The sequence below is a fragment of the Homalodisca vitripennis genome, chromosome 8 (assembly GCF_021130785.1).
Source record: "Homalodisca vitripennis isolate AUS2020 chromosome 8, UT_GWSS_2.1, whole genome shotgun sequence".
Taxonomy (NCBI): Eukaryota; Metazoa; Arthropoda; class Insecta; order Hemiptera; family Cicadellidae; genus Homalodisca; species Homalodisca vitripennis.
In genome coordinates this window covers 10,450,317-10,459,423 of record NC_060214.1, presented here as the reverse complement: position 1 = coordinate 10,459,423, position 9,107 = coordinate 10,450,317, and the positions used below count along the sequence as shown (strand labels likewise).

At 35.3% G+C, this 9,107-nt stretch overlaps 1 non-coding gene across 1 annotated transcript; it reads right to left on the bottom strand.

Annotated features, from left to right (window-relative positions):
• Positions 1 to 8,795: 8,795 nt before the first annotated feature.
• On the bottom strand, positions 8,796 to 8,866 carry Trnaa-cgc. The gene has a single exon. It is a non-coding gene; the product is annotated as a tRNA-Ala (tRNA).
• Positions 8,867 to 9,107: the final 241 nt, after the last annotated feature.

Below are 9,107 nucleotides of genomic sequence, written 5' to 3'. Positions count from 1 at the left end.
TCCTTCGAGTAGACTCACTAGATGGGCACTGAAATTGGCTGAATATGACTACAAGGTATTCCATAAACCAGGGATAAAAAATCAAAACGCTGATTGTCTGAGCAGAATTGTGTGCAAGAATACTGTGGAAAGTCTACCTATATTGGATGTGGACAGCATTAAAGAAAATCAATGTAAGGATGAAGAGTGCCAGAGATTGAAAAAATACCCTCAGTTCAAAACAAGTCCACAAGGAGTCATCTATATAAAGAGGCAGGACAGACAACTGATAGTCGTTCCAAGACGGTTAAGAGAGAAGGTTATTCGTTTACACCATGATATCCCGACAGCAGGTCATGGAGGTATCAAGAAGACGATGTTAAGAATCCAAGAAAAGTTTTATTGGCCGAAAATGAAATTAGATGTTGTCTCCTTTATCAGAGCATGTGATCCATGCAATAAAAGAATGGATTACGGAAAAACTAAAGCACCTTTAGGTAAATTTCAAGAAAGTACAGAATTTGGATACCGGATTTCGTGTGACATTGTTGGCCCATTACCCCTAACAAGCTCCAAAAACAAATACATACTGACAGTTATAGATCATTTTACAAGGTACGGAGAGTTTATTGCATTGCCAGACCAAACTGCAGAAACAATAGCCCGAGCACTTGTGCAGAGAGTCATTACGAAGATGGGAGTACCCTGTGAATTAATTACTGATCAAGGCTCAAATTTCACATCCGAAATAATGAAAAGCATGTGTGCTCTACTAAGAATAAAGAAACTTCAAACCACCGCATATCATCCCATGAGCAATGGTTAGAACAGAAAGAGTTCATAGATCCATACCCAAGATGCTAAGTCATTATGTCAACCGAAATCAAACAGACTGGGACGAGCTCCTACCAATGGTAAATATGGCTTATAACTCTCAAGTGCATGATTCAACAGGATTTTCTCCTTTTGAGCTAGTCTTTGGAAGAGAGATGAAGACTCCCTTAGAAGATGATCTATTGATCACAGAAGAAGATGATGGTTACCCTGATTATGTCGAAGATCTTAAGATGAAGTTGAATGCCGTAAGGAATTTGTCTCAACAATGCCAAGACCATGCAAGAACCCAGCAAAAGAGACAATACGACAAGAATTCTAAGCTAAATAAATTTGAAGAGGGCCAACGAGTATACCTTCACGTGCCCCAAGTGAAAAAAGGAAGAGTGAAGAAGTTGTCTAGACCATGGAAAGGTCCATACACAATTGTCAAGGTTATATCAGATTTGAATGTCGTACTCCGAATTAAAAGGAAGAATGTAACTGTACATGTGAATCGAGTAAAACCCGTCACCGAGTTTAAGTTGCAAAGAACAAGGAAGTAGCCAAAATGATCCAAAAGCTGCTCAGGTAGCAGAAGAAGAAGAACAGGAAGAAATCATTGAAGAGACCGAAGACCATGAAGAGGCATTCAATAGAGTAGCCGGACAAAATGAAGAACAAGACAGGAGAGAACCAAGCCCAGGAACCGCAGAAGAGCGACCAGGCCCTTTTAGATCCATAAGAGATAGAAGAAAACCGTGTAGATTCAAAGACTATGAAGTTTATTAAATAATAGGAATGTATATACATATTGTTATGACAGTGAACGTGTATTGCATCGTTTATTTAGTAGTTAAAAGTAAACGCAATGTATTGAATAATTATGTATTGTTTGTTATTTGAGGATGTTATATGATACACTAAAATATTCCTCGTTAGTATGTTATGCTTCTTGTCTGATGTGTAAGTAAAAGATGTTTTAGAGTACCACGTACAAAGTAGAATGCAATAGTTACTCCGAATTGAATGGGTTGTATGCGTGAGTATGAATGTTGTATGACTGTGAAACGAATGTTGATGAATGGGTATGCAAGGTGTGTGAATAAAAGCCAAATTAAAGGATCCAAACAATTCAAATGTGTGATTGAGTACACTATAAGGAAAGAAGTTATATCTACGCAGGTTAAGATAAGAAACATAAGATCAAGCTGTACGTAATAAAATAAATTCGAATAAGTCAGGATATTCATGAAGTAAACAATTATTAGGATCTAAATGATGATTTCAGGAATACTTGTACTCTTTGTCGAGACAGGAATGGCAGAGAATGAAATGACACAGGGAATCGTTTTCAAGAAACTTCATGACACAATTATTTCCGAGGATGAATGGAAGATTGTATTAGATTTTAATATGATAGAAATAAGAGACGAACTTGAGTCACTTAAGACATTGTGCACAGACTTAGTTTATTATACGAAACACTAGTGTAAATGTGTGGGATGAGGACTTTGCTTTCGAATATAGTAGAATTAAGACCGGGATAGACCAGTATGAATCCGATGTAAGTGACTTATTTAGGCTTCTACCTACAGAACGCTCCAAGCGAGGACTAGTTGATGCAGGAGGATATGCATTGAAATGGTTGTTTGGTGTGTGCCCACTAGCGAAGATATGGAACAAGTTAATAGTAAAGTTGAAGAGATAAAAAAGATTAGCGGATCACTGTTGAGTTCTAGAGAAAACCAAATCACCTTAATGAAAGACATGAATGAAAAGATGGTAACAAATACTAAAGCCATATCAGAGATAATGACTAAACTTACTCATTCAAATAGCATGTTAATCACTTCACTCCGAGGATTCGAACAAGAAAAACATTATGCTACATCGTTCATTAACAAAACATTTAAAATCTGTCAGTCTAGCACGTCATTTAGGTCAAACCATAGATGAAGCAAAGTTAAGAATTGTTGAGTTTAGGCAAGCTTTAGAATTAGTAAACACAGGTAGAATAAGCAGCAAATTACTACCACCCCATGAGTTTGTAAAACATATTGCTTGACATAGGAAAAGTCATACCTCGTCATTTGAAACTAATTATACCAGTTAATGAAGAAGACGTATTTATGTATTACACCTTTTGCACTGCTCATGCTTTAGCCACCAAGACAGGAATTAGATTGATCGTAACTGTACCTTTAAGTTCGCAAGACAGACGTCTTGAACTTTATAAAGTAGAAGTTATTCCATTGTACCAAACAAACCTTCAACATTGGTTAAAATGGAATGTACAAGTTGATTATTTGTTGATCTCCAAAGAGAGACAGTATTATGCACCTATCGATTTTAACACACTAAGTCAGTGTAGACTAAGTCATTTTTATTTGTGTCCTAACTCTATAAATGTATTGCATCATAGCGTTAATGATTGTATATTCGCTCTATTCATGGGATCTAACCTAGTCACAGAAAAATGTTCACGAACCTTAACCATAAATGTAACTTCACCTGTATGGATCCAAAACGGCAATGATTGGATCTATAGCCTAAAGGAACCATATAAAGTCATACTTAACTGTATGAGGAGTTCTGATGGAGAAAACTCAGTTATCTCTCCACCACATCTAGGTTATTTAGAATTAACTTTAAACAAGTCTGGAATATTAAAACAGGCTTCAAGTTGCGCTATCTTTGGTAAATATAATAAGTTATTCTCGAGGACTCAAGGAAATATAAAATATAAATTTGACATTAACCATTTGCACATCCCAAAGATTAATCTGTTGCTATCTCACGAAGAAAATCTAATCTTTAAAAACAGTAGCTTGTTATCTGAAACAATGCAAAAAGTCAAGGACAATCTTAAAGATAATCACATAGAACTAGACCTTAACAAGCTTTTAAATGATACACATGTTTTGTACCCTAGTATCAAAGAAAGTATAGAAACCCCACTGAACTATTTCTACATTATCATAGTTTCAATGTTTATTTTGTTCATTTTGAATAGTGTACTTTGCGTAGTTTTGTTTTTGTCACAGGAAAATGCCAACCTGTGCGAGGATGTCCTCAGTTGCTGAGCGGCAAGCCCCAACCATTCGAGTAGAACATGGAACTCCGCTCGCAGAAATTATTCAGGAGTCTTCCTTTGTTCAATTCAATACACCAAGCCCGCCTTGAAGTACGGTATTGTGAAATTCATTGTAGTGCTGAACCAGTCAGGTCAGTGTTGCAAAGACTATATTTGTTATAAATATGTGGGGACTTGCCAAGCTCAAGAAATGTAATGTAGTTAGGAGGACATATATCTTAAGTGATTGTCAATGTCAAGTAGAATTAAATTGTAGATTATAAGAACTTACGCAGCCTAAAATACTATTTTGTCCTTTTAAGTTGTGAAAAAATGATGTAATGTAAAATGTTATCCTATACATTTTTTTTTTGAAGTATTGTAAATGTTTGTTATATTCTGAGAATCTAAGATGTATCACCATGAAAATTCTGTATGATCCATCTTTCCTGAAAGGGAGAGTGATGTAGCGCGCACGCACACTACTATTTTAATATAGTAATTTTTAGATGGTATTTTAGTAATTACACAGTGTGTAAATTAACTGGACTAACCCAAGTCCCTTTAACCGCGTGATGTGAGGTGACTGGCCGTGCTGAGGAAATGCAAGGGTCAGCACTCGTCAGCACGAGTTGGCAGTCGAGTTGAGGGCTCGGAGGTAGGCGGAGGGATTGGCAATGTAGAGTGTGTGAAGTAAGTCTATTTTGGTGGAGTGAGATGCGAACACACCGGTACACATATAGTAGTTTGGGTGCGCCTACGAGTGTTTTAGTGCATTTTGAATATAGATTGGACTCAAACAAAGGAGAAACGTGAGTAATTATTTCAAGACCCTTCTCAACCACTATTCTAAATTTCCCTACGAGCTAGGGTGGTGGCAGCAAAACGCTATCCCTTTTATTAACCATGAGCCTCTCTGGCTAATATCGGAGGGCTTACACACGAACATCAGTCGGTGAGATAGGTCCTTGGGTGACCGTTTTCTCTATCATCGAGATTTGTGCCCCAGTATCAATTATGACTGGCCCATTGACACTCCCAATGGTTCCATGAGCTAGTAGTTCATAGTTGTTTTCCTGCTCAGTGATGTATGCAATTTTAGATTTTTTCTTCGCCTGTCCAAACCTTATCTTGTGTAGGTTCAGATTTACTTCCTCACGGGGTTGCCAGCGGCGCTTCTGGGTTCCCCGCTGTAGTTTAACGGTAGAGCGTTTCTTGAACTATAACCGCTTCCTGAAGGTTGACCTCTTTCGTTACCCGTGTTCTTTGTTCTGGCCCAGCAATTATCAGCTGTATGACCTTGCTTCTTGCAGAAGCTGCAGTGAGGACGTGTGGAGTTTGCCTTTGATTTACATTCTGATTCTCTGTGCCCTTTTCTACGGCAATATCCACATTCCTTCATCTGCCTGTCTGTAGAGCTTCTACATCTACAGTCTTTTGCTACGTGTCCTATCTTTCCACAATTGTAGCATTTACTTGTTAAATTGTTTCCAAAAACTTTCCTTGGTTTTTCTTCGAATGGATTTGGCCTTTTTTCTAAGTTATTTATTGCTATTGCGGTAGTCACTGCTTCTCTAAAATTCTTTGGAAACTTAATCCTTGTTTGTCTGCCAATTTCTCCGTAGAGTCCTCTGACAAAGGCTTATTTATTTATTTATTTAACGGCATTGCCATTTTTACAGTGCTTACAAAGTGTGGTGCACAACAATACTATATAGTATTACAATACTGTTTACATGCCTAAAACAATATCAGATAATAAATAATAAATGCTCCAGTATCCATACTTACATACACATATATATAACCAAATAATAATAATAATAGATAATAATATATAAATATAAATAATAATATATAGATGGATATACCCATGATATATAGATAATAAATGAATACAACATGTACATGTATATACTTACATACGTAACTAAACAACCAACAATAATCAATATTGAATAGATAATGCGCATAACAACAAAACTACTACTACTACTAGAACAATAACAAGAATAACAACAACAACAATAATAAATAGTAATAAATAACAATAAATTAAACTCTACAATGCAATACCTAAAAACAGAAACACTTTAACCTAGACATAATAAACTAAACAACAAAATAATAAATGTACCCAAATTACAATCATAACGAGTAAATAGTGAAAATATTACATATTAATTGAAGAGGCTCTGAAGGCTTCCATTGTTTTTCGGTCAGCTTCTTCTCTTAATACTCTATTTACTTCTTCGCTATTGGTGGTTCTCAGTGTTTTGTCACTGACCCTCTTGACTCTGTCAGAAAATTGTTCGATGGTCTCTCCTTTATTTTGTCTGATGTTAGCTAATTGTTCAAAATAATAGTGATCTGGTAGGCTATCTCCAAACCTTTCTGTTAGAGCAGACTTAATTTCTTTAAGTGTTGTGGCGTTTTTGCATTTTTCATCTGATTTTGAAAACTGTAGAGCACTACCAATTAACTTTAATTTCAATACTTGTAATGTTTGTGTTTCGTTCCAATTGCTCAGTTCTCCTATGCCTTGAATGCTGTTGAAGAATGGCATGAGTAGATCGGCTCTCTCTCCGTCGTAGGGAGTAATGCTAGACACTAGCTCAAATGATGGTCTGCTTGCTGCTCCAATTGTCATATCCGTAGCGGATGGTGACATTTCTGTTTTGTTCAGCACAGAATTTCCCGCGATGGTTTCGTCTATGCAGTCTTGAAGAGACCTGACTTTGGTTGAAATTGCATCAAAAGCCTCTTGAAATTCAATGGTTTTTCCTTCAAACGTTACTGTAGAACTCATGATTGTTAATTTGTTATAATGATCTTAATAATCTAACATTTAATTTAGGAAACTCTACAAAATTTTACGAAGTTCTATTTAAAATATACGACTGAATTTATGACTAATAATACTATTTTTTTTCTTCAAAATCCCAAAAGTTCTATAAAAATAAATTTTCCAATAACCAATCAATGATTGATAGCCTATCTATACCCAATCCTATCAATCAATCATCATCAATTGATGTTAGTGATAATAATCCATATACATCATATAAAACTAATTAGTAGATTTGCAATGCCTAACCAATTAACAATATCGATTTACACAGTACAAGTATACTAATGTGACGTATAGATTTTGAATAACGCACTGGAATAGCGTCTAACTTCAAATTCAAATTAATTTTAAAACATAAATATTTCTCAATAACAATTATCTAAACTCAAAATATTAATTTTATCAAAACTATGACACTTGTTTTAAAGAGTGCTTCTAAATTACAAAGATTTAATAATTAATTTTTTTATCTAGAAACATTGGCAATTCCTGAATATTATTTAACAAGTATTCTTATCTTAATTTTAAAATGAGAAATAGATGCCCTGGAAGTGACGACCTGACATTGAAGTACACATTGTTACTCCATGTTAGAGTAATTCAATTTAATTTACTTATTACTTAATAATCAATCACAAAATTTGCCAAAAAAAATGTGTTCATTCAATGCTGCATTCACTATTATACCACAGCACCTTTATTCTCTCTTATCTCTATATCTTATTTTATTATATAATTAACGTAAAATATTTGGTAAGAATAGTTTAAAGTATAGCCAATGTTTCTTTATTCAATTTATTCAATTTCTGAATGTGAACAAGGCTCACCAAATATCGCCGCCATTGTGACTGCCATGGTTGCTAGAGGCTGTGGACAGATGATGTTGGTTGTTGTCAGCTTCACCCACGATGTTGGTTGGTTGCTCCGCTTCCGTCTCCTAGGCTGGTGACGTGATGAAGATGGCAAGATGGCGTCGTCTCTTGGCGTCCTTTCTCGGTTTGGCGTCTTCACGTGTAGATTCCTTTATCCAATTCCATCGTCTTCCTGTTGCACTTTTTACTCCAAAATTTTGAAAAATCCAACTTGGAAACACTTTTCCTAACTGTTAAAACTATACTTGACACTGGATTACACTGTTTAAGTAATTTTGATGTTCACGTGGTCACTTCGGCGTCGGGAAAACAATCAACTGTACAGTTAAATTGTCCCAAAGTTACGCGATCATCCCACCGCTGCCACCAAATCTGTAACGCGACCGATTTGGGGATTAATTGGTATCCGCTGCCACCACCGGATGATTCCGGAAAAAGAAATAAAGTTTGTGCAACAACGTTTGAATTTTAAAAACACTGTTTATTAATGATTAATTTATAAAAATCACACAATTTACATTGGTTAAAAAGGGGAGAGCACTTCTGAATGATATAAAGTATTGAATTACATTATTGAAAGAATTTAGAAAATTTTATAATAGGGCGACAGAGAGTTACATGTCTACGAGTCTGAGGCCTGAACTAGACTAGCTTCCCAGCACACGCAGGTGCTGACTCTGCATTGTCAGCAGTCTTACTGCTGACCTCCTCGACAGTGCTGTACACTTTACAATTATTATGTCTTTAGTTAAATTTTACTAAATGAATGAAATTTGTATATAACCAAATAAAACATAATTTCTTGAATTATTGTTAATATTGGGTTCGGGTCGTTACACCTCGGTCACGATATAACGAGTTGGCTAGGCGTTAGCGAAGCTTATCACTCGTGGAGCAGGAAAAAATCATGTCTATCTTAGTCTGTCCGTCTGCATGATATCTCGAAAACAAAGTGACATATATTCTAAAATTTTTGCATGAAGCTTCATTTATATATATATATATATATATATATATATATATATATATTATATATATATATATAGTATATATATAATGAGTATATATATATAGTATATATATAATGAGTATATATATATATATATATATATATATATAAAATGTATATATATATACTCATTAAATTTGTATAAGTGGCTATAGCCTAATTTAATTTCAATAAACATTGAATCACAAAAAGTACTTGCTCCGCCGGGACTCGAACCCGGATCTCTCACTTGCGGGGTGAATGTGCTACCATTACACCACAGAGCCCTCACTTTTTCCGATTCAATTATTTTGTATTTGGCCGTATCTGTCACATATGCGTTTAAATAACCAAACTAACATATCATCGGAAGGCCAAATACCTGTCAAATGACTTTTATTTACTCATTAAATTTGTATAAATAGCAATAGCCTAATTTAATTTCATTAAACATTGAATCACAAAAAGTACTTGCTCCGCCGGGACTCGAACCCGGATCTGTCACTTGCCGGGTGAATGTGCTACCAT